We start from the raw sequence: 26,103 nt of genomic DNA, 5'->3' as shown, positions 1-26,103 counted from the left end.
GAGGCTCCAGATTGACCTTCTAGAACCCTGTCAGCTCTCCTGGTGGTCAGGTTCCACACATGGACTAAGCCTTTGGCCGGAACTACCCAACACACCATTCAACTTGTTATTCTGGTTATCAATAACGAAGTTAAAATTTACTTTAAAAAAATCTAAGTTAAATACATTTGTAACTAGAAAGTTATATCTGCATCAACCCATTTGAACAAATACAGACGGATCATTCAGAACACGTCTTTGCCATCTCCCACTAAATATGGTCTAGGCTAGTCTAGCCAGCAATAATGGCACGCAAACAAAAAAACAACACTGTCAGAAATCTTAAAGTAAATGATGTTGTCACATCATTGTTCAGTGATGAGAGTAATTAGTCTGATAAACTAATATAGAGATCCAGGACCTCCAGCCACCCAAGCTACGGTGTCGGACCAACAGGCACCGAGACAGTTTCTACCCACAAGCCAATGACTGCTAAATAGCCAGACTGCTAAATAGCCAATAAATGGTAACTGAACTACAGTGGGGCAAAAAAGTATTTAGTCAGCCACCAATTGTGCAAGTTCTCCCACTTAAAAAGATGAGAAAGGCCTGTAATTTTCATCATAGGTACACTTCAACTATGACAGACAAAATGAGAAAAAAAATATCACATTGTAGGATTTTTAATGAATTTATTTGCAAATTATGGTGGAAAATAAGTATTTGGTCACCTACAAACAAGCAAGATTTCTGGCTCTCACAGACCTGTAACTTCTTCTTTAAGAGGCTCCTCTGTCCTCCACTCATTACCTGTATTAATGGCACCTGTTTGAACTTGTTATCAGTATAAAAGATACCTGTCCACAACCTCAAACAGTCACACTCCAAACTCCACTATGGCCAAGACCAAAGAGCTGTCAGAGGACAAAGAATGCTGAGTTGCATCCAAAGAACACCATACCTACTGTGAAGCATGGGGGTGGAAACATCATGCTTATGGGGGAGGAGTTGCTGTATATATATTCAGAGCACTATCCTTGTAAATGCTCAGAGAAGACCTTATGTCAAGTGTTATTGAAGTGTTGTGGTTGCAGGTTCCCCTGCCTCATCTAAAGCCTATTATTTTGGGGTGTTGCTATAGGCCACCAAGTGTTAACCGTCAGTATCTAAATAATGTGTGTGAAATGCTTGATAGTGTATGTGATACAAACAGAGAGGTCTACTTTCTTGGGGACCTGAATATTGACTGGTTTTCATCAAGCTGTCCACTCAAGAGGAAGCTTCTCACTCTAACCAGTGTCTCTAATATTTTTCAGGTTATTAAATCAACCTACCAGGGTATTTACAAACACTAAAGGAACAAGATCACCCTCATGTATTGATCAACTTTTTACTAATACTGTATAACTTTGGCCATTCTACTAAGGCCATTCTACTGCCAGTGTTTGTCTATGGAGATTGCATGGCGGTGTGCTCGATTTTATACACCTGCCAGCAACGAGTGTGGCTGAAATAGTCAAATCCACTAATTAGAAGCGGTGTCAACATACTTTTGTATATATAGTGTACCTCATACCTCTGCACATTGATCTGGTACTCACTGAACATAACTCCATTCTTGTGTATTGTTACTATTTTTTCAATGGGAAGGGCTCGTAAGCAAGCATTTCACGGTAAAGTATACACTAGTTGTATTCGGCGCATGTGACAAATAAAATTGTCTTAATGTATTTTATTATGTGTTCTGACTATCCTGGTAAAATAATGTTATTGTATCATTTATGTATTCGGAAGTGTCAGATAGCGATTTACAAATGGTTTTTTTATACTCTGAACATCAGGTACCGTTAAAGGGATACCTCAGGATACTTCACCATGATTCAGATAAACTCATGGATACCATGTTATTTCTCTGAGTGCGGTTTGAAGGATGTTGCTAACTCTTGTTAGCAGTGGCTCGGGAAACTACCTCTAACATCCTTCATAATCGACATAGATTATTTCCACAAATTCTGACTCTGGGTAAATGGATACAGGGCCATAATCCCAAAGTATCCCTTAATGTGTTATGAAAATAAGAACTCACTACAAAACATTTCTGAGATCTGGAATCTGAAAACTTTGATGCTTAATATGTCAGAACTATGCTTTGCTCCAGGGTGAACGGGAAGATTTTAATTTACCGGCCATTTGAGAAATTTACCGAGCCCATATGCATTGGGTACATAACCCATTAGGGTGTCCACCCACGGTGCTCAGAATGACAAAAATCACATTAGGTTAGGTTATGGTAATGCATAACAGAACATGCAACTCATGTAATGAAGCAGCCAATAACACGTATTTTTCAAACATTTGCCAAAATGCAATTTGCGGGAAAACACCTGATAGTGGTTCCATATGTGACAGAGATCAAACAAATAGGATGGGTTGCTAAAATTACTAGGATTTTGTCTCTGGCTTCTGGACAACGAAAGAAAGGTCATATGAAAACCAATAGAACAGGAGAGTGTCACATTCGTCGTATAGAGGAGACACCAAGGCGCAGCGTGGTAAGCGTACATTCTACCATAGACATATAAACACCTAGACTTACAAAAACCCCTAGACAATACAAAAACTAAACAAACCACCCTCGTCACACCCTGACCTAACCAAAATAATAAAGAAAACAAAGATAACTAAGGTCAGGGCGTGACAGTACCCCCCCACCCTCCCAAAGCCCCGGCCGCAAACCTAAACCTATATGGGAGGGTCTGGGTGGGCATCGAACTTCGGTGGCGGCTCTGGTTCTGGATGCCGCCCCCCTTCTTTAAACTGATCCCTCCGCCTTTGTAGCAATGACCCGTGGCTCATCACCTGAGGCTCTGGACTGTGGATCATCGCCGGAGGCCCCGGGCTGGGAACCTTTGCTGCGTGGATCATAACTGGAGATCCCGGGCTGAGAACCGTCGCTGGAGACCCCGGGCTGGGGATCGTCACTGGAGGTTCCGGACTGTGGCCTGTCGTCGTCGGAGGTTCCGGACTGTGGCCCGTTGTCGGAGGTTCTGGACTGTGGCCTGTCGTTGAAGGTTCCGGTCTGTAAACTGTCGCCGGAAGCTCGGGACTGGGTACTGTCGCCGGATGCTCGAGGCGCACTGTAGGCCTGGTGAATGGTGCCGGCACTGGTGTTACCGGGCTGGGACACGCACCTCAGGGCGAGTGCGAGGAGCAGGAACAGGGTGTACTGGACCCTGGAGGCGCACTGGAGGCCTGGTGCGTGGTGCCGGCACTGGTGGTACCGGACTGGTGACACGCACCTCAGGGCGAGTGCGGGGAGGAGGAACAGGATGTAATGGACTCTGGAGGTGCACTGGAGGCCCGGTGCGTGGTGCCGGCACTGGTGGTACCGGACTGGTGACACGCACCTCAGGGCGAGTGCGGGGAGGAGGAACAGGATGTAATGGACTCTGGAGGTGCACTGGAGGCCCGGTGCGTGGTGCCGGCACTGGTGGTACTGGGCTGGTGACACGCACCTCAGGGCAAGTGCGGGAAGCAGGCACAGGACGTACTGGACTGTGGAGGCGCACTGGAGGTCTGGAGAGTAGAGCTGACACAACCCGTCCTGGCTGGATGTTTATTTTCGCCCTGCATATGCAGGTTCACAGCTTTGCACACTCTTGGCATTTTCTCAAGCAGCTTCATGAAAAAGGCTTTTCCAACAGTCTTGAAGGAATTACCACATATGCTGGGCACAGGTTGGCTACTTTTCCTTCACTCTGTGGTCCAACTCATCGCACTCCATCACCCTCCTTCTTGGTCAAAATGCCCTTACACAGCCTGGAGGTGTGTTGGGTCATTGTCCTGTTGAAAAACAAATTATAGTCCCACTAAGCACAAACCAGATGGTGTATCGCTGCAGAATGATGTGGTAGCCATGCCGGTTAAGTGTGCCTTGAATTATAAATAAATCAGTGTCACCAGCAAAGCACCATAACACCATCACACCTCCTCCTCCATGCATCACGGTGGGAACCACCCATGCGGTGATCATCTGGACTGATCAGACCAAAGGAGAGATTTCCACCGGTCTAATGTCCATTACTTGCGTTTCTTGGCCCAAACAAGTCTCTTCTTATTGGTGTCCTTAAGTAGTGGTTTCTTTGCAGCAATTCGACCATGAAGGCCTAATTCACGCAGTCTCCTACGCCAGTTGATGTTGAGATGTGTCTGTTACTTGAACTCTGAAGCATTTATTTGGGCTGCAATTTCTGAGGCTGGTAACTCTAATGAACTTATCCTTTGCTGCGGAGGTAACTCTGGGTCTTCCTTTCCTTTGGCGGTCCTCATGAGAGTCAGTTTCATCATAGCGCTTGATGGTTTTTGCGACTGCACTTTCAAAGTTCTTGAAATTTACCAGATTGACTGACCTTCATGTCTTAAAGTAATGATGGAATGTAATTTCTCTTTGTTTATTTGAGCTGTTCTTGCCAGAATATGGACTTGGTCTTTTACCATATAGAGCTTCTATCTTCTATATACAGTTTAAGTCGGAAGTTTACATACACTTTATTCAAATACATTTTATTTAAGTTTTTCACAATTCCTGATATTTAATCCTAGTAAAAATGTCTTAGGTCAGTTAGGATCACCACTTTATTTTAAGAATGTGAAATGTCAGAATAATAGTAGAGAGAATGTTTATTTCATCACATTCCCAGTGGGTCAGAAGTTTACATGCTACCAAATACTAATTGAGTGTATTGCCTTGTTTAACTTGGGTCAAACGTTTTGGGTAGCCTTCCACACGCTTCCCACAATAAGTTTAGTGAATTTTGGCCCATTCCTCCTGACAGAGCTGGTGTAACTGAGTCAGGTTTCTAGGCCTCCTTGCTCGCACACGCTTTTTCAGTTCTGCCCACACATTTTCTATGGGATTGAGGTTAGGGCTTTGTGATAGCCATTCCAATACTTTGACTTTGTTGTCCTGAAGCCATTTTGCCACAACTTTGGAAGTATGCTTGGGGTCATTGTCCATTTTTCTGAAGTCTTGGATGATTTCTTTTGATTTTCCCATGATGTCAAGCAAAGAGGCACTGAGTTTGAAAGTAGGCCTTGAAATACATCCACAGGTACACCTTCAATTGACTCAAATGATGTCAATTAGCCTATCAGAAGCTTCTAAAGCCATGACATTATTTTCTGGAATTTTAAAGGCACAGTCAGCTTAGTGAATATAAACTTCTGACCCACGGGAATTGTGACAGAGTGAATTATAAGTGAAATAATCTGTCTATAAACAATTGTTGGAAAAATAACTTGTGTCATGCACAAAGCAGATGTCCTAATAGACTTGCCAAAACTATAGTTTGTTAACAAAAAATGTGTGGAGTGGTTGAAAAACGAGTTTGAATGACTCCAACCTAAGTGTATGTAAACTTCCCACTTCAACTGTATGTTCTTTTATGGTAATCATTTGAGAACATCTAGGCCTAATAGACAGAAAGTCTATCTATTCACTATAATGTAACTACAAAAAAGGCCTGCGGGCATTAGGTGAAGAAGTGGAAGAGATCTCTCTTCCTCCAGTCCTTCTAGGCCTAGCCTACACGATAAGAGCTGCTCTTTATAAATACGTCATAAATCACACCATATGACAGCTTAATTACTGTAAACACAGAGAGATTCAGCCTTTTCAGTCAAGTTTTGATCAACAGGCACATCTCCAAAGGCAGCAGAAGCACATAGGCTTTTATGTTTATTGTAGGTAGGGCTGCTTGGGAAATCCACCCAACCACAAAATTGCAGAGGAAATTATGTGTCAATGTTAAATCACACCGATATGTTGACGACTAGAATGACTAATTCTCTGTGATGGCTTCATAAAACAAACCAGAGCCAAGAACAAATAGGAAACATGAGAATTTGCCTATTTTGTTTAAACGAATAGACCTCTATATTACTCCTTAAGACATCTTAATTTATAATCACCATCCCAGCCCCGCCTCCCAGCCCCTACTCTTATAGGCTAACCCTTGCCCTCCACATCGGCACACGCTGAAACAGGTTTTTTGAAGAAGCTCATTTCAGAAGGTTAGTGGTTAAATTGTCCATGTTAATCTGTGAAGCGGAGAGACGGACCTCTGGACAGCCTCCCTAATTAAGAAGAGGGCACCACAGTCACGGTTTCACTTTAACCCCTCACAAAGACCACAGTCATCCCCAGGCCCAGACCACTATCCCATTACCACAGCTTCAGCCAGGCAGTCACCACTATCACACTAACTATTATACTGAGTCCACTCAAGCAGAGAAGGGAGCCACCACTAGTATCCCACAGCTAGGCTCCGCTCATGCAGAGAAACAGGGTCCCTGAAGCTGGAATCGGTCATTGATTTGGGCTACCAGAAACCTGGGTTATCTTACATCATATGCATATTATTAGGCCAATCAATGGCTCTACCATAAAGAACCTAATAAAATGAAGCACTGTGCTACATTGGGGAAGGAAAAATGGCAGCAATAGTTTGTGAAGATCCATTAGGTAAGCCAGACCGGAGGTTGTTGTCAATGTGAATAGGTGGGAAGCCCAGGTTACATTCCATAGCTAGAGCTCAGAGCTGAGCTGTTTCTGTATGTGACAGGGAGGCTCACCCTGATAACAGGTGGATTAAGGTACCCTTATTGTACTCCTGCAGCTGTCTCTGAGCTGGGCTGAGGCTCCACCAGTCTGGAACTGCACTGTGCATTCGTTGTGCAAAAACTGACTGCCTGGGCCATAGAACATTCCTCCTGTGACCAACTGCCTGCATGTCAATCAAGCACACAGGCCGTGCATGGGGGTGTGATTGAGCGATTGACAAGGAAACCGGTGCAGTTGGGAGTGGAGTAATGTCACTTAATCACTGAGTAGGGTGCCTGCCCAGCCTGCATCCCTACCCAGCCACTACTTCCTCAGTCCACATCATCTGTTTAGTGATGTCAGCATTTCCAGAGCCACTGCCTGTGACTGCCCCATCAATGGAGCTGCTGGGGCAGAGGGTTGTTAGCAAGTCACCCCCAAAAAAACAATACAAACATGTGGGAGTCTGTGGGAGGCAGCAACAGTAGACAAATAAACAGTCCTGTGACAAGGTGTCACTCAAATCCATTCAGAGGCTCTTCAATTGTTTCACGTTAACCTGGAAAGGCAACCAAGCAGACAAAGCGCTACTCCCCTACTAAGTAAGGGCTGTCCCTGTGTGTGACTGTCTCACCAAGCTGATGTGTTTAGTCCTAAAGTCATGAAATGTGCAGAGTACATTGAGCGGAATTACTGCTTCAATACATTTAAGTTGGCAAAAAAAAATCATCAGACAGCGACGCTTTACTATGCTACATGCTATAAGTACCATCACTGAGTAAAAAATACTTCTTGGAACTCTGTAATAAAACGAAATACCCCTACATTTCAAAAATGATCAATAACAACAGATAACCATTAAACCGGTGGTCAGGAATGTTTCTGATAGCCTACCTGCTGCTGGATCCCACAATTACAGAGCTCTTATATAAAAAAAGACCATATTAGAAACATCTAGGAAATTACAAAACGGTTAATTAAATCTGTGGGATGGGGTGGAAGGGAATAATAAATCAGATTGACTGAATAATATACCGGAGCTCCTCCGGACCAGAGCTGCCTGCCTGCCCCAGTGGAGCCAGGCACCGAGGCCAGGAGAAGCTTGAGGCTCCTACTGGCCCTGTAACAGATAAGACAGCTATAGTAATCTGACTCTAAGTCTGTGGATAAAGGCAGTTTGTGTCTTCTCTGCCCCTCTGTCAACACCTGCGGGGTAATTAGGCCTAATTATGAGAGAGAGAGTCCGCTTCCCCTTCATGTTATTAAATAAGAGCCAGCTCCTCCAGCCAGGTCTCTCTCAACACCGGCAAGGGGCTGGCGACCTTCAGATCAAACGTAGCCACTATCTGCGGCCCCCTGCTTCGCGGCGCTCCATGCTTATGAAAAGGGGGATTGGATTGGGAGCCGTGTCGTTGTGATATGGAGCTTCAGAGCACATTCCTTCCCTGGCTCTTTGGAGTTGGTAGCGAGCTGAGATGCAGCTAACCACCTGGGTAGCCTCCTGTCATATTCTGCCATTCATAAATATGAGAGTGACACACAGATCACAGGGAGGTTGTTATGGAAACTATACCCTGTCTCACAAAAACCCATTACGCAGAGAAGACAGGGCCAGAGTCCCATGATCTGATTACAATCATCAACAAATATGAGATTTGATATAAATTATGACAATGACAAGCACTTTGCAGATCATTCACACACTTGCATTCTGGATAGGCTGCTTGTACAGCACATTTTAAGCAACAACAATACATTTTACTACAGCTTTGACATACTTGGCTAAACGCACTATGGACGGTTCCATGGCAAGTAAGAAATCCCTCCTTCAGTGAGATCATACCTCAGCTATTAGTCATTATGTTCTTTATCATAACAGTCTTATCTTGTGTTTCCCCCTATTCTCTCCATGGGCATTTCCATTTCACTGACTCTTTAAGCATTAGTGAGCCTTTCTTCCAAGACCCTCCCACAATCCCCGCCACTAACTTAAAATTCTCCAGAGGAAACCAACATGCTGAATAGAGACCCAGGTCCATTATAAAATTTCAGTTAAATAAACATCATAGGAAGTGGCAGGGACACACACCCTTTAGTGTGACTGAGCGGCTGGTAGTGGGGGTATCTGGGGTGGAATAGCATAACACCCCAGCCCAGCTAGCCTAGATAGAAGATGAAGTCAGACAAGTGCACCCACACCCACTGTCACTCACAGAGTCAGTGGGGGGAAGAGGAGGCATTGTTCCTGTCAATGGCGTGAATGCTGAACGGGGCCATGGTAGATAAGGGATTTTAATGCCATCCAAGCCTCATTTAGGCAGGCAGGCACTGACGGAGCACTTTGTCACTGCGTTGTTCTGATTTAGGAGGATCCTGACTAAGGCCAACAGGTACCTTCCTCTTTATCTGTTTGTATTATCACCTAATTTCCTCCTTTAGGTGTTTTACCTGAACACTTCAGGATATAGGGTCACAAGAGGATTGGTAGCTATTCATCACCAGCCTACAGCACTGCTGCACTCCTCTGGCTAACCCCCTCATGTGCCCTCTCCAAGAAATCAAGCTAGACATTAATCACATTTTTTTGCTCTCAATTTAGTCAAATTTAATCACTGTGCTCATTTGCACTCTTGTATCACAAGTATTCTTACTTACACTTATTGTGTGTACCACAAACCATGTGATAGTCTGCTACTAGTATGTTTTGAACAGGAAGCAGGAATCTAGATATATAGCTAGAGCTGTAAACAAAGTTAGGTAGCTTTCCTTTAGCTACACAAGATCCATTCGTAAACCCAGTCAGGTTTTCCCACGAGCTAAGACACTACAATGGTCTGTATTGTCAACGTTATAGAAATTAACATTGTAAAATGCAAAAACAACTAGCTAGCTGACGTTAGGCCAGCTAACACAGGCTAGTTAAGTGCACAAGCTAGCTAGCTATAAGCAGTAGCTCTCCAATGAGTTCAGATAATAGTGATGATATATACTAACAATAGCAAAAACGATACATGATTGTCAGTGTGCATGTAATTGCAATTTTGAAAATTGTGATAGAAGCACATGTCACAAATGTACCTTTGCAAATCAGGGGAAAGAAAAACTAACCACCTTTGAAATTGAAGAACCCTTGTTTTCAAGAGTCATTCTTACTAGTGCATGAATTTATAGCAGTTAATGGACTGACTTACTGGAACCGAGCCCACTGAGTGACGACTTCTTCTGTGGTTTCTTTTATGGCGGTTGGCAACCAACTCTACGGTGCTCACGGAGTTACTTTTTCCGCTAGTACTGTAAATAAAATCATTCTAATTTCAAAATATTAGCCTACCGTAAATACAATATCAAAACTGCATTAGATTATAATAGACAATAGCAGAATATAATATACGTCATAATATATGATTTCAGATATGTGTGCTGTGTTTTCAATTAATTAATGGTACAACCTAACCTAATTCATACAGCATGTGTATATGAATACCATAAGGACTATCAAAATTGCCCATTCATTCAATCTATCAGATTCAGTCAAAGCATTTGAAAATAAGAAGCCTCCTAAAAAGCCAATCAACATGTAAGGAGGTTATTGATGAATGAAGATAGTGCAATCAAATTATTCTCTGAAAATGTTCAATCTGAGACCTGGATTTGACTTGCGCCAAAAATGTTTTAGACATAGAGTCCCTTCAAAGATTGAGTAAATATGTTGTTTCTGGAGAGCACGTATTTACAATAATTTGTGAATGCTGCTAAAAGCTGAGGTTTAAAAAGAGACGGGTAAAACCTGAAAAACCTTTGGCCAGGTATAATACTGAGCAAACAGGAGACTCTTTATTTTTTTCATCCTTTTCAGTCTAATTGTAAAAAGAGAAAAAAACACAAGCCCCTAATCTATAGAGCACACAGTGTCCTTTCATGAGTGTGCTGGGAGAGACCTTTATTTGTCCATTCCAATCATGGAAAAGAGGAGGTTTCAAGCTCGGCTGGATCTGAGCAAGAAGATTAGATGAAACCAGAGTGTTTTAAACCTCTTCAGGGGCCATGGATTAAGGCTGGGTGATGGTTACATTGAGCCATTCCCCTGCACTCCGAACAATAAAGAATTCAAGCTCACAGGTGTTCGGTCAAAAATACTGTTAGGGACCACAGAATAATTTGTCATGAAGAACTCACATGATCTATACAAGCACAGCGTAAAATATGTTGTCCTTATGCAGATTGAAAATATGGATTCTCCACCCACTATCATGTATTATAATTTCACATCAACTACAACTGAAAAGAAGAAAAAAATGAAGTGGAAGAATAAGAACCACTTCATCTACCTATAGCTAATGAGATGGAGGGACATGTAGATGGTTGATGGAAGGGAGCAAGAAGAGGAGGAGAGAGGGTAAATGGGGGATGTATCCAGTTAAACCAATTACAGCTAATGGAGGTGGCAGGATCGTGACCCTTCAGTGGAGGCCACAGGAACATGTCTGCTGACTGGCCTGGTCAAATGCCATGCCATGCCCTGCTCATCATCAATTATTGGTGGCAGTGTCTCGGTTTACCCCGTGGGGATGACAAGGCCAGCCCAGTGCACCTGGGTGCCAGTGCCCTGGCCTCCAAGAAGGGGAGTACTATGATCATTATTATGCATCCAACCAAGAGAGAAGGGTAAGGAAATCCCTGGACTCACTCTCTCTGCCTCCCTCGATTCGCCGCACGGGCAAGCAGGTCATCTTACAGCTCATCACCAAATTAGAAAGGCTTTAGGTTGGCCAGACTGGTCGGGTCCTGTTGTTGGTTGGTCCTGATGGTGCAGCCAAACCGTAGATAGAAATAGAATCAGTCTACCATTTCCTGACACTCACTCAGCATAGTCTTCTCTTTCATCACAGAGGAGATACACCGACCATCCAGTGCAAAAACAAACTAGACTGCAGCTTAAGTTCATGGAGACGTACCATACAGTAATGGAAACCTACAGCAGAGACATGCATATAAAAGGGTTTAAATATAAATAAATAAACATTTATTGTGCCGTCCAAACTACATTTAAAAACAAAGCGTACATTTTCTTTTTGTCTAACTGCCTCATTCTCGTCTCAAAACAGAGGGGAGAGCAATGTCCCGAAGAGGGAGAAAACCCCTCAAATAACACTGTCTGACCCAAGCACAAGACAATTGAGCTATACCACAGTATTTTGATTTGGAATATGCAGCTCAATGCAAAACCCCTTAGTGGTCCAGCAGCAGTGCACAGTGTCTCCATCTCTGTCTCTGCCATGCTGCACCATGCAGTCTTTCCTCTGGTTCAGAGCCTTTAATGACAGTCCTGATCCCTTACTGACAGTGGAGCAGATTCTCACAGAACTGCAGCCAGCCAGGGCTACGTCTGCATGGCTGTGGGAACTGGCAAGGCTTTTCAACAACCACCACAGCATAAGCTGTCCATTACAACTACCAGGGAATGCCTGATAATCTCAATTAGTTAATCTTTATATCCAGCTAAACCTTGAGAAGTCACCTTTTTGTTAGGTGTATCATGTTGTCAGTGATGGAAATACCTAAAGAATAGGAGTAGAGATATTAGGATAATGCAGGGTGCTGTGGTGTGTTAAGATATTGGACCACATGTATATAGAGCAGTGGAGGCTGGTGGGAGGAGCTATAGGAGGACAGGCTCATTGTAAAGGCTGGAATTGAATAGATGGAATAGAGTGAAAAGTTGTTTCCATGTTTGATACCGTTCCAATAACTCTTTTCCAGTCATTACAATGAGCCCGTCCTCCTATAGCTCCTCCCACTAGCCTCCACTGATCTACAGTCTACTTCCTTAAAGACTTGCCACTATAAGCCACTACCTTTCATTGCACTCACAGAGGAATAATAACTAATGTACATTTGAGGTTATTGTTCATCATGTAGTCAAGTCAAACAAACCATCTTGAGAACTAGGGCAGGGCAGGGACAGTCTTTAACAGAATTTGGCCAATGTGCGACTGTCCATAGTCTTCCCACAATTTATATTGTGAGACTAATGTTTGAAGTTTAGCATTCAACGACCTGGTGATTCCAATGACTAATAATGTTTAAGGATGACTTAGGTTATCATACCCTGCATACACCTCTGTATGAGTGACAGTGGTAGTTGTAACACCAAAACGAGTGGGAGTTAATTGGCCAAATTGAAGCATTGTCAATAGTTTTGTTTCTTAAGAAAATCTAGCGTGTGAGAGAGAGAAATATGACGTGTGTATGGGAGGTGGTGATCCATGGGTCCTCCCAGGTCCTGCTGTTTTTTTTGGGCATCAGTGCTGAGGTGAGGTGGGCTCAGGGTGTGAGCGGAGAGATCGCAGGCCAGGGAGGGTGAGGTGAGACGGGTGAGGCCGGGCCGTGGGGGAGGCAACCTAACACGCTTTTAATGAAGACCCAGGCCTGCTCAGCCTGCCCTGGGGGAGGATAACAGAACATAGCAGATACACTGTCACAATAAGCACCACCACCCCTAAGCAATCCTCCCCTGAACTCGTTGAGAGGGGGAGCACACGATGTCTGAAGTTAATGTTGTTATCACAGGGCTTTGTGAAACTCCCTCTGCTGATGCGGATGGTGCAGCCCTGGCTGGTTCTCATGGTCTCTTACTGTAAGTCAGCCACAGCAGGGAAAGGATGATTACCTTCAAGTTCGCGTCCACGTCCTCTTGACTTTCCCATCCCATTCAGTTGCAGTGGCAGGGCCAACGCTCAAGGAGAGAAAGCTCAACACAACAGGATGCTGTGCCAATAGTACAGTCCTCCACATAATGATCACCCTGCCTATACTCTGGCACTGGGCTCAATTGTAATAGTGTATGACACAGGGCCAAAGGGTTACATTACTAAAACAGTATTTTTGGGAGTACCGAGGTATTCACAACAGCTTTATTTATAGGGACTGTTACAGACGCGTGCACACACACACACACACACACACACATCTCATCAGATCATTGCGACAAACAAAATGCCAGAGATAAAAGACTACTGGGGAACACCAGAACAGAAACCAACCAGTGCATGGCATTGTGTGTGTGCAGTTTTAATATGCCGGCAGGCGGTCTCGCCACACACAGACAGACAGCCAGACAGCTTGAGCTGGCTAAACAGGAAAGAGGGCATAAATCAGGACCGCCATCGACAGGCACCCCGGGGTTATCCCAGCATGCAATCTGTCAGCTTTGCATAACGATCTCTGAAGCTCTGTCTCTTTCGGTCTATGGACAGGAGCGACAGGACAGTCAGAGGAGAGAAAATGCAATCTGTTGGTTCTGCCAGTCAAACTATCACCCCCTCCCCTCCTCCAAGCTAACTCTCCAGCTAATGTTTTGGCTGTAAAGTGGGGAATAGTGTCATGGCGGGAGGAGATAAGTTCTTGATTTATGGCTGTGTCAGACTGATAACACAAGGGCCCCAGGGCAAACACAAGCAGAAGAGATAGATTTGGAAGGAAATTGTAATATGGACGTTTACACTGCTGCTGCTTTCCCTTTTCCCTCACTGAGTGGGGAGCTTAAAACGAGCTTATAATAAACCGGATGCTTACTTGGGATTTTAAGGTATCTATGAATGCTGACATATGTCTATGAATATTTTGGAATATACACAAAAATAACCATACAGTGTTATAGCATTTCAAATGATTAATTATACAATTTTAATTAGTCATTGCTATATTTTAGTAAACAGAGCACACCTACAAAAGTATGGGAAAAATATGGGATAGAATACTTTAGAACATATCAAATAATTATTTGCATGCAAGTGTCTGTCTCTCACAATATTGTGTGCTAGGCTCGTGCCTTGTTTAACCCCAAACACCAGTGCAGGTGTTTATTTGTTAGGAAGCAGAGCAGACCCGCTGAAGTAATAGGCCAATCCTGCTGATCTGTGGGTTTGGCGCAAACACACAGCCTACCTATACTATCGACAATGTCCCTTTGTCATGGGAAATCCACAGATAACTCATTAACACACTTCATCAAGGCAAAGTAATAAAGAAGCTTCCTGTGTGGCCAGTCCTGACTAGATTATTTAATAGTTGGTAGGTGATTATAATTACTCTATTTTATTGAAGTCAAAACCGCAAAAAATGCTATGTCATATGCCCTTATTATTACAAATGGTCAGAGGCGTTGGTGGCCTATGAAGGATTGTGGTGGCTGGCCGGTGGGGTTAACCAGTTTAGACAAAGAAACATCTCTCTCTGTCAGACATCCCCTCAGGAGATAATGTATTTTAGAAGCCATGTGTAATGAATAAAGTTCCATTCCAGAGTGTATCTGTCCTTATCTGAGGTTGATAAGCCCATTTCACAGCCCTTCACCTCTACTGAGGAGCAGAGCAGAACTACCATCAGGACAGGACTCCACTGTGTTCTGTCAAACTCAGTTTCCCCTCCACCTCAGAGTCAGTTATAAGTCATGTCTTTATCTGGCTGTAACAGGTGTCTGTGGTTCTGGGTGAAAGAGGGGTGACTTGTGGATTAACCTTCTATTGAGAACTATAACAGTTGCCAAAAAGGGTGCAAATCCCCCCTACTGTAACTCAATGTAGGAATACAGCGGGTCAGTTGTTGTGAATGGTTGAGACAGACAGCGTTGAGATTCAAGTCATGGAGTGGTGAAACTGCTGACTAAGTCACAAACTTTATTAAAAACTGTCAGCCGTTGATAACCTTGGCCTTGAAGAACCTACAGAGATCACCGCCATCAGGATATATACACAGTACCAGTCAAAAGTTTGGACACAACTACTCATGCAAGGGTTATTTATTTATTTGTACTATTTTCTACACTGTAGAATAATAGTGAAGACATCAAAACTATGAAATAACTAATGGAATCATGTAGTAACCAAAAAAGTATTAAAAATATCAAAATATATTTTAGATAGCCTTTGCCTTGATGACAGCTTTGCACACTCTTGGCATTCTCTCAAATAGCTTCCCCTGGAATGCTTTTCCAACAGTCTTGAAGGAGTTTCCACATATGCTGAGCACTTGTTGGCTACTTTTCCTTCACTCTGCGGTCCAACTCATTCCAAACCATCTCAATTGGGTTGAGGTCAGATGATTGTGGAGGCCAGGTCATCTGATGCAGCACTCCATCACAATCCTTGGTCAAATAGCCCTTACATAGCTTGAAGGGTTATTTTGGGTCATTGTCATGTTAAAAAACAAATGATAGTCCCACTAAGCACAAACCAGATGGGATGGCGTATCGCTGCAGAATGCTGTGGTAACCATGCTGGTTAAGTGTGCCTTGAATTCTAAATAAATCCCAGTGTCACCAGCAAAGCACCCCCACACCTCCTCCTCCATGCTTCACGGTGGGAACCACATATGCAGAGATCATCCATTCATCTACCCTGCGTCTCACAAAGACACACCGGTTGAAACCAAAAATCTCAAAATTGGACTCATCAGGCCAAAGGACAGATCTCCACCGGTCTAATGTCCATTGCTTATGTTTCTTGGCCCAAGCAAGTCTCTTCTTCTTATTGGTGTCCTTTAGTAGTAGTTTCTTTGCAGCAATTCAACCATGAAGGCCTGATTCACGCAGTCTCCTCTGAACAATTGATGTCGAGATATGTCTGTTACTTGAACTGTGAAGCATTTATTTGGGCTGCAATTTCTGAAGCTGGTAACGCCAATGAACTTATCCTCCGCAGCAAAGGAAACTCTCCCATCTTCTGTATAGCAACCTTACCTTGTCACAACACAACTGATTGGCTGAAACGCATTATGGAAAGAAATTCCACAAATTAACTTAAGACAAACCTGTTAATTAAAATGCATTCCAGGTGACTACCTCATGAAGCTGGTTGAGAATGTCAGGCGTGTGCCAAGCTGTCATCAAGGCAAAGGGTGGCTACTTTGAAGAATCTCAAATATAAAATATTTTGATTTGTTAACAGTTTTTTAGTTACTACATGATTCCATGTGTTATTTCATAGTTTTGATGTCTTCACTATTATTCAACAATGTAACAAATAGTAACAATAAAGAAGAACCCTTGAATGAGTAGGTGTGTTCAAACTTTTGACTGGTACAGTATATACAGTGGGGCAAAAAAGTATTTAGTCAGCCACCAACTGTGCAAGTTCTCCCACTTAAAAAGATGAGAGGGCTGTAATTTTCATCATAGGTACACTTCAACTATGACAGACATGAGAAAAAAAATCCAGAAAATCACATTGTAGGATTTTTAATGAATTTATTTGCAAATTATGGTGGAAAATAAGTATTTGGTCAATAACAAAAGTTTATCTCAATACTTTGTTATATACCCTTTGTTGGCAATGACAGAGGTCAAATGTTTTCTGTAAGTCTTCACAAGGTTTTCACAAACTGTTGCTGGTATTTTGGCCCATTCCTCCATGCAGATCTCCTCTAGAGCAGTGATGTTTTGGGGCTGTTGCTGGGCAACACGGACTTTCAACTCCCTCCAAAGATTTTCTATGGGGTTGAGATCTGGAGACTGGCTAGGCCACTCCAGGACCTTGAAATGCTTCTTACGAAGCCACTCCTTCGTTGCCCGGGCGGTGTGTTTGGGATCATTGTCATGCTGAAAGACCCAGCCACGTTTCATCTTCAATGCCCTTGCTGATGGAAGGAGGGTTTCACTCAAAATCTTACGATACATGGCCCCATTCATTCTTTCCTTTACACGGATCAGTCGTCCTGGTCCCTTTGCAGAAAAACAGCCCCAAAGCATGATGTTTCCACCCCCATGCTTCACAGTAGGTATGGTGTTCTTTGGATGCAACTCGGCATTCTTTGTCCTCCAAACACGATGAGTTGAGTTTTTACCAAAAAGTTATATTTTGGTTTCATCTGACCATATGACATTCTCCCAATCTTCTTCTGGATCATCCAAATGCTCTCTAGCAAACTTCAGACGGGCCTGGACATGTACTGGCTTAAGTAGGGGGACACGTCTGGCACTGCAGGATTTGAGTCCCTGGCGGCGTAGTGTGTTACTGATGGTAGGCTTTCTTACTTTGGTCCCAGCTCTCTGCAGGTCATTCACTAGGTCCCCCCGTGTGGTTCAGGGATTTTTGCTCACCGTTCTTGTGATCATTTTGACCCCACGGGGTGAGATCTTGCATGGAGCACCAGATCGAGGGAGATTATCAGTGGTCTTGTATCAAATCAAATCAATTTATATAGCCCTTCGTACATCAGCTGATATCTCAAAGTGCTGTACAGAAACCCAGCCTAAAACCCCAAACAGCAAGCAATGCAGGTGTAGAAGCACGGTGGCTAGGAAAAACTCCCTAGAAAGGCCAAAACCTAGGAAGAAACCTAGAGAGGAACCAGGCTATGTGGGGTGGCCAGTCCTCTTCTGGCTGTGGGTGGAGATTATAACAGAACAAGGCCAAGATGTTCAAATGATCATAAATGACCAGCATGGTCGAATAATAATAAGGCAGAACAGTTGAAACTGGAGCAGCAGCACGGTCAGGTGGACTGGGGACAGCAAGGAGTCATCATGTCAGGTAGTCCTGGGGCATGGTCCTAGGGCTCAGGTCCTCCGAGAGAGAGAAAGAAAGAGAGGAGAGAATTAGAGAACGCACACTTAGATTCACACAGGACACCGAATAGGACAGGAGAAGTACTCCAGATATAACAAACTGACCCTAGCCCCCCGACACAAACTACTGCAGCAGCAAACTACTGAGACAGGAGGGGTCAGGAGACACTGCTTACCTATTGCAGATTCAGTCTTCCCAGCCTGGTGCAGGTCTACAATTTTGTTTCTGGTGTCCTCTTTGGTCTTGGCCATAGCGGAGTTTGGAGTGTGACTGTTTGAGGTTATGGACAGGTGTTTTTTATACTGATAACAAGTTCAAACAGGTGCAATTAATACAGGTAACGAGTGGAGGACAGAGGAGCCTCTTAAAGAAGAAGTTACAGGTCTGTGAGAGCCAGAAATCTTGCTTGTTTGTAGGTGACCAAATACTTATTTTCCACCATAATTTGCAAATAAATTCATTAAAAATCCTACAATGTGATTTTCTGGATTTTTAAAAATAATTTTGTCTGTCATAGTTGAAGTGTACCTATGATGAAAATTACAGGCCTCTCTCATCTTTTTAAGTGGGAGAACTTGCACAATTGGTGGCTGACTAAATACTTTTTCCCCCACTGTTTGTATGTATGTATGTATGTATATATATAACATTTTTATGACTACCAAATAGCTTCCCTGTGTAACGCTACCGGAATAGACATTCGTTACATTGCAAGTGCTTATACCCATACAAGTCATTGTTCATCACCCATGTTCAAGTTGTTGTTTCAGTCACCGTTAAGCTTACCACAATTCCTTCTAGGAGTCTTAAAGCGAAATGGTCTCAAACTTGGGAGACCAGACCGCACAGTGCAGAATGCTACAGACCAGTTTGAGTTGCTCAGCTTGACTACCCATGAGTACTAGAGGCTCCTTCTACTTCTTCTCTAAGTCTTCCTGGTACCACTCTCCATCACTGAGCCCTCCAGGCATTTTAGACTGTCAGACAGCTGAGGGAGACACTGGCAGCACTACAGCTCGGACATAATCAGCCCCAATTAATTTATGTGGGATAATCCTTGTCTGGTTTAGCCTTTTCTGTTTCCAGCATTTGCGTGAATGTTTACACAAGGCAGATATGTCTGCCTCCCCGGCCATGGGGCTCTGTACCCTTTGCGTGTGTCTGCTCTCCCTGTGCTGGCTGTAAGGGCTCAGGGACTAAAGTCACAATGGCCCAGTGAATGTTGACTCACAGTCAAGAGTGTAAACTTTTAATGGGCGAGATTAAGACAGAAAACACCCCTGAGCGGCACCTTGACATGTTATGCTAAGTGTGTTTCCAAGCTAGATTTAATCTGTTTGCTCCATTTTTGAGGGAAATAAAAACACAAATCCTTTTGCTGTTGCAAAATGGGTTCAATATCACTATTCTTGAGCCACTCAATTAACTTTAATCGCTAGTGGTCTGAGGGCAGATTCCAGATTGACACGGGCCTCAGTTCAGGGGTGAAGCTGTTTGGGGATCCTAAGGAGTTTCTGGGTTTGTGAGAGCCCTGTCCTTAACCAAACAAACAGAGGAATTTGTGCCATTGTTGATGCAGAGGGTTGAGTGACAGGGCTGCATAGCAGAGGAGCCTGTCAGCAGAGCTGGGGAGAGGTCAGTGTGACCACCCCTACGTGCTACTCACTGCACAGCCTCCGACAAGGAACTGACCTAACAACCAGTGAGACCAACTCCCAGACAAAATACACGCACTCACACACGCGGACGCAGGCATAGACAAAGGCACCCATGCACACACAGAGGACATCATTATTTTAATGGGAGTCATCAGTGCAATCTCATATTTTATTCCTTCCTTTACACATAAATAATGCAGTACTGAGCTTCATTGTAAATTAGGCTACTCTATTTACAGTAACTAAAGTTGGTCGCCAGGTGTCATCAGACATGCCCTCCCCAGTTGTGGGTTTTAGTGCAAGTCATCATTAGCTGGCGACCTGAAAGTTTAACCCTGACCCCAGTGAGCAACTTAGCATTACGTTCTGCAAGGCTGACGCGGTTGTCCAATTCAAGACCCAAGGCACTGTCTGTATATCAACAACAACGAATAAAGACATTCCAAACAATTCAGCCACAAATATGATTGACTTTAAAAAAAATAGTGCGTTTGCACAGAAAAAGCAGTAGTCAGAAATAAGAAAATAACGTAAACAGACAATACATTATTATCTGTATGTAGCCTTGGGCTCAGAGGCAGCCTAGTCTCTAGACCGAGTGCAGAGACATTAACTTATTTATCTATCCATGGAAAATACAACAGTTAGTCAGTGTTTTGCATGTCCCCAGCCTTGCAGCTAAGAGCATGTGGGCTAACTTTGTGCTGTTCTGTGGGTGATAGAGTCAAGCTGTTGCTGCCGAGCGGGGGTTCAGGGTCCTTCAGTCAGCACCCCGTCCCTGAACAGAGCACACAGGAATACCCCCTCCTTCTACACCTTCTCCATAACCTCCTCTACCTCGCCCCATGTCCTGGCTGCATCCTTCGCTCTCAACCCCAGGTCTATATAAACCTGGTAGGGCTGCTGCGCCCTTCTCTCCTCCATCTCTCCCCATCTCTCCCTCCATAGCCCGTGCTGTGCGCTGTCACTCCCCTCGTCAGGATCATTAATCAGGCCAGGCAGATTAGACTTCAAACATAAATAAACCAGCCCAGTTCCCTCCTCTTAGACCCCTCACCTCCACCACTCCCTACTCTGCTCCACTCAATTCAACTGCATGACTTGTCCAGTACTGCATAGTTCTATGCTTCCAGTGGTTATTTATTTATTTCATCTTTATTTAACCAGGTAGGCTAGTTGAGAACAAGTTCTCATTTGCAACTGCGACCTGGCCAAGATAAAGCGTAGCAATTCGACACATACAACAACACAGAGTTACACATGGAATAAACAAAACATACAGTCAATAATACATTAGAACAAAGAAATAAAAGTCTATATACAGCGAGTGCAAATTAGGTAAGATAAGGGAGTTAAGGCAATAAATAGGCCATGGTGGCAAAGTAATTACAATATAGCAATTAAACACTGGAATGGTAGATGTGCAGAAGATGAATGTGCAAGTAGAGGTACTGGGGTGCAAAGGAGCAAGATAAATAAATACAGTATGGGGATGAGGTAGGTAGATAGATGGGCTGTTTACAGATGGGCTATGTACAGGTGCAGTGATCTGTGAGCTGCTCTGACAGCTGGTGCTTAAAGCTTTAAGGAAAGGGTGATTGGGTGAAGAGTGGACTCATGTAAAAAGACGTACTTGACATTGTTTGAAGACTTGAATAGTACGACAGAATGTATGTGACTATTAAAAAAACAGTATAATGTCATTTAAGAGAAATAAACAAAATGGCCTTCTCAGAGGGTAGGGTGATGACTGAGCTGAACTGTGTAAATACACAATGTTATCAGTTGGCACTACAAAAGTCTCCACGGCCTCCACATTTATTCAATTACAGATATCTTAAATATGGATTAGAGGATTAAAATGTGGACCTTGAATGCATGAGGGCTTATTCTTCATACACAGACTTCACTAACCTATCATTTCTTGACCGGCAAGGAAGAAAAAAGGGCAATTCCGCCACCATTAGGTAGTGTTAGGTACCTCCACTACTGTGGCCCGGCCCAGGCAGTTCCCTCAGTCTCCATCACTCCCATAGAGGGAGGGATGGGTTGCCAGAGACTGCTGGCCAAGGTATCCCCACACACAGACTGACAGAGGCTGTTATTGCAGTCCCACTGTATTCCTTTGTGCATTGGAGTTGAGTGGGGAGAGGGGAGGGGAGAGGGGCAGAGTGCTGGAGAGGGGCAGCAGCACTGGCCAGGCCCCGGCTGGGCCCAGCGCAACACCTCTCTGACTGACAGTCGGCCTGCCGACTGTTTGTGTGTGTCCATGGGAAACGGGGTGGTGTCACAGCGGCGACGGCCATGAGAACATCAATCAGTGTCGCCCAGGCAACGCATGTATCACTCAAGACTAATGGACAGGAAGCACAGGCGGAGAAACAACAATATTTGCAGAATATATTTCAGAAACATTAGTTGCACAGCTTTCTCTCTCTTATACAGTCCTGTTTCAACAAACTGGAATGGGCCCTAATCCTGATTTATGAGCCTGTTTATTTAAAGGACGATGCTTGTGGCTGGACGTTTCACTAACCTGGATCTAGAACTCCTTATGGCTTTCAGAGAGAGAGTAGAGGAGAGTACTTACATTATGGGGCTAAATTGGATAACCATTGCCTGGTTAATGAGGCCACAAGTCAAACCTGACACAAATCTGGCTTTCCCTGCATATAGCATTACAGCCATGACCTGGAGGACCCTGCAATGATACGACACAATCAGGCACGAGAAACTGGGCCTTAGTATTCATAAAGACTCTCATAGTAGGAGTGCTGATCTTGAATCAGGTCCCACCCTGTCTATATAATCTTATTCAATAGTACCTAGAAGGAAAAACTCATCCTAGATCAGCAGTCCTACTCTGTCTGAGACTATGAATACTGTCCCTGAAACGCCGTAGAACTGAGAGACATTTTAGGCTGATCGAGAGAGCAGCTATAGGATTACATGGACAGTTATGTAGAATTTAGGAGAGCACTGTCACTTTTTCCCTGTCTCTATGAAGAGGTTCCTTCCCGTGTGCTCAAGTGTGTTGAGAGAAGGGGGTGCTTAACTTCAGCAGCCGGTAACCGTGGCGTCCAGCCCTGAGCGCTTGCTGACGTTCACTTTGGTTAGCTCATCGGCACAGGTGGGGTGGATCACTACGGTCTCTGTCAGGTGAGTGAGGGTGGCTCCACACCTGGACAGACAGACATCTCATTCATATAGCTGTCCGGAGAGCAACACACATTCTCCCATCTTTAAGTTTCTCTTATTAGTATCCCTCTGCTGCTGTAATGATAAGGCTCACCTTGTCACCTATATAGTCACATTTGTTTACTGTCTACAACTTACATGACATCTAATGTCCATTCATTTTGTGTAGATTTATTATTAACTTAATCATTAATCTACAGATCCAACATATGTTAGTTTAAGTCATTTACATTAGACCCAATATGTTTTAAAAAGCACTTTAGCAGTTTCTTAAAAACTTGCCACAACAGAACACTATCATCTATTCTGAGTGCCTATCTAAGTCCATCTAGCAGAATCCTCTGGCCTCCATCCCGCTCACACACCACCTGAGGCAGGGAAAGAAACAACGTTACACCAAACCTCCAGGCTACAGTCCAGAGGAAAAATAAGGCTATTAAACTACACTATAGACTACCCATTATGTGCCAGATGGATGATCTAAGGTAAGGTATCAACATTCACATAACTTCCCCAAAATTCACAGATTTTCCAGATCTCCAAGAATCCTGGTGGAAAATTCCTATAAACAGGAGGGAATAAGCAGGTAATTTGGAATCCCTGGACATTTTGGGAAAGTTAGAGGAATTTTGCAACGCTACTCAGAGCTGTCCTGACCTTAATGTAACACATGCTGGCATCTCTCAGCCACAGTAAACTCCAGAAGCTTGTAGAAGGCATGGTACACCTGGACACAGAGAGAATCATGTCCATTAGTCCACCAACGATACACAGTCTAGTATCATTAATTTATGGTATTAAGCCATCACTTGTTACGTTACAACATAATTACTGTCAAAAATTGAAGTACCGAAGTAAAACTAGAGTTTGTGTCCATAAAATAATTTTACAATACTTGCTTGTGTTAGGAGGTAGGCCCTACATCATAGATCGTTCACTAGAACATGGTATTACAATACTATGCTTTCACAACTCTTCGCTTGTTTAAAAAAAGGTACATTTGAGATCCTGGTTTCATGCTGTGTTTTATATTGAGCCAGTGTGCATGCCGACACAAGTCGCAGGCCAGGTCATGCACACAGGCAGCTGTCAGGACCCATGGTGCACCTCTCCTGCTGCAGTGCTTTAGATCACACAGTGCCTGTCAGCACCTGATACACACCTCAATCAGGCCCTCTGCTCACCTGTCAATCACACACAGGAGCTACGCATCACTCTACATCAAGCTGGGGCTCTCTAGGTGCAGGTGTTAGCAGCTGGCACACTGCACACACACAGAGCGAAACACATACGACTTTGCATACATGTATAAAGTAGTAAACAGAGGAACACCTGCATTCACAATCCTGTAAGAACTGAAAGCTTCCCCAACAAACCATCCTTTTCTCAAATCTTCTTAAAACCCAAAACATGGGCCAAGATAGAATACCAGCAACCATGTTAGTGGTTTAGAATTAGGTTTACTATACCTCGATGGAGTCCTGGATGGATGGATGTCTGCTCTCAGCCTCCTCCTCTGAGAGACCCACACAGCCATACTCCAGAGGGGTGAACACTGTGGTGGCAACCTACAGACACAATCGATCAGAGAGCACACAAAGTCTTGTTACATCACGCCCCATGAGGATAGACAGCCCCACAGAGCAGTGCTCCAGTGGGGTGGCAGCCTGACAGACAGACACTGACAGAGATACAACTAGGGTTGCACATTTGTGGGAATATTCAGAGGTGGAAACTTTCCGTGGGAATTAATGGGAATATATGGGAATTAACGGAAATATGCAAATAAATATTAATACCATTTAAAATGTAAATGTTTTTTGTATTGGATATATTTACTATATCATATGGAGACAAACATAAACCTTTCACCTTATCATAAGTAGACAATTGCAAATTATGAAATCCTTCCAATAGAAAAAAATAAAATGAGTTACAAATTGAACTTTAAATGAGCTGACTCTTCACATGGGATGATTTCACTGAACAACAAATGGGGATATTGAATGATCCCCAATGATCCATCACATCTCCCAAAAACATTTTCAACATACATCTGTAAAATGATAACCAAAGCTTTAGTTTCTAGACTGCCTGCCTCTCAGGCTTCCATGTCTTCTCCCTGGACCTCCTCAATGTCCACCTCTTGAACATCAGACTGAGGCCTCATCTTCACAGTCACTTTCCAACCTTGTTGAGGATGGCTCGTTGTCAGCCTCAAAAAGCCTCAAATTGGCCCGGACGGCCACCAATGTCAACCCTTGCATTGGTCAGCCTGTTGCGTACTTTGGTTTGTGTGTTCCCAAACAAGGACCAGTTGCGCTCTGAGGCGGCTGATGTTGGTGGGATTTGGAGGATGAGGGAGTCAACAGGGGAAAGAGACTCAAATCCGCAAAGTCCCTTCCACCAGGTGACTGATGAGATATGTTGGCACGACTGCCATATTGCATTGCCATCCCAAAGCCCTTGCTTGGAAGTGTACTTTGCCAGACTGCCAAGAACCTTGCCCTCATCCAGGCCAAGGTGGCAAGACACGGTAGTGATGACACCATAGGCCTTGTTGATCTCTGCACCAGACAGGATGCTCTTGCCAGCATACTTGGGGTCCAACATGTACGCTGTGGCGTGTATGGGCTTCAGGCAGAAGTCTTCACGCTTTTTGATGCATTTCAGATCTGCAGTTTCCTCTGCTTGGAGCAACAGTGAAGTGGGCAGGGGAGTACGGATTTCTTCTCTTACATCTGCAAGCAGAGTCTGAACATCAGACAGGATGGCATTGTCTCCCTCAATCTGTGCAATGGCTACTGCTATAGGTTTCAGGAGTTTCAGGCTGCTTACCACTCTCTCCCAAAATAAATCATTCTGGATGAACCTCTTAATGGGGCTGTCCGTATCGGCACACTGATATGGCTATTGCTTGGAGAGACTCCTTCCCCTCCAGGAGACTGTAAAACATGATGACAACACCACCCTAACGGGTGTTGCTGGGCAGCTTCAGTGTGGTGCTCTTATTCTTCTCATTTTGCTTGGTGAGGTAGATTGCTGCTATAACTTGATGACCCCTCATATACCTAACCATTTCCTGGCTCTCTTGTAGAGT

General features: G+C 43.9%; 1 pseudogene; it reads right to left on the bottom strand.

Annotated features, from left to right (window-relative positions):
* Positions 1-19,960: 19,960 nt before the first annotated feature.
* LOC139389518 (thioredoxin reductase 2, mitochondrial-like) overlaps positions 19,961-26,103 on the bottom strand; it is a 28,449-nt pseudogene continuing 22,306 nt past the window's right edge.

Source organism: Oncorhynchus clarkii, chromosome 30 (genome assembly GCF_045791955.1).
Source record: "Oncorhynchus clarkii lewisi isolate Uvic-CL-2024 chromosome 30, UVic_Ocla_1.0, whole genome shotgun sequence".
Taxonomy (NCBI): domain Eukaryota; kingdom Metazoa; phylum Chordata; class Actinopteri; order Salmoniformes; family Salmonidae; genus Oncorhynchus; species Oncorhynchus clarkii.
Note: the sequence above shows the minus strand (reverse complement) of the source record. Positions and strands in the feature narration are given on the sequence as shown.